Source organism: Tympanuchus pallidicinctus, unplaced genomic scaffold, assembly GCF_026119805.1.
Source record: "Tympanuchus pallidicinctus isolate F22 unplaced genomic scaffold, pur_lepc_1.0 scaffold5, whole genome shotgun sequence".
Lineage (NCBI taxonomy): Eukaryota > Metazoa > Chordata > Aves > Galliformes > Phasianidae > Tympanuchus > Tympanuchus pallidicinctus.
The window spans coordinates 67,712,028-67,712,878 of NW_026294769.1; positions in this window are offsets into that span (position 1 = coordinate 67,712,028).

Here is an 851-nt window from a genome sequence, read left to right on the forward strand (position 1 = left end):
TTGAGCGCATAGTGATAAAATACTGGGAGGACTCTGTGTGAAATGAAGGTTAATTTGTGTCCAATTAGACACTACAGGATTTACGTGAGCCACTTTGCATCCCTTCTGTACCACCACACATGTAGAAAGCGTGAGGAGTATTTCTCTGTGTCATGAACAACAATGTGGCACATAAAAAAAAAAAAGAGGTAAATATTGTCCTTGGTTCGATGACATTGAGGCCCCAACAATAGTTCTGGACAAACTAAGAGCAGAAAAGGAAATACAGGAAACATGATACCCAAGAAAGTTTAAGGAAAGGGAAAATGGATACACAGCACTACGGAGTAGGCAGGGCCTTCAAAGTGAGCCTATCCTCCTTGCTCTGTCTAAGGCTTACTGTAACTACACACCTAACCAATTGTTTTTCAAATGTATAAATTGATATCAGTGCTTTCCAGGGACATCAATTCCAGTTGTCCATTATTTTTAACACTGTACTTTCTCTTAGCCTCTTTTTCTTTTCACTAAACTCATTTTTCCCCCCTTTTCTCCCGTGGACATTTTATAGTTCTCTCCTCATTTCTTTTGCCTTTCTTTGAATTCTGCTTTACTACAGAATCACAGAATTGTAGGGGTTGGAAGAGACCTCCAGAGAGGGCCTCCCTACACTTCTCCCTAAGTGCCCAGCTCTGCTTATAGTTTTTAATACAACTTTTTAGAGGAGTTATATTGAATTACATTAGCTCTTTCCCATAAGACCTAATTTGTTGATTCTCTGAATGTTTTGAATCCATACTCTTGTATAGACTTATTTCTGTCTGTTATCCCTTCTCTATAGACTTAAGATTCTGAAAACACTCATTTTACTG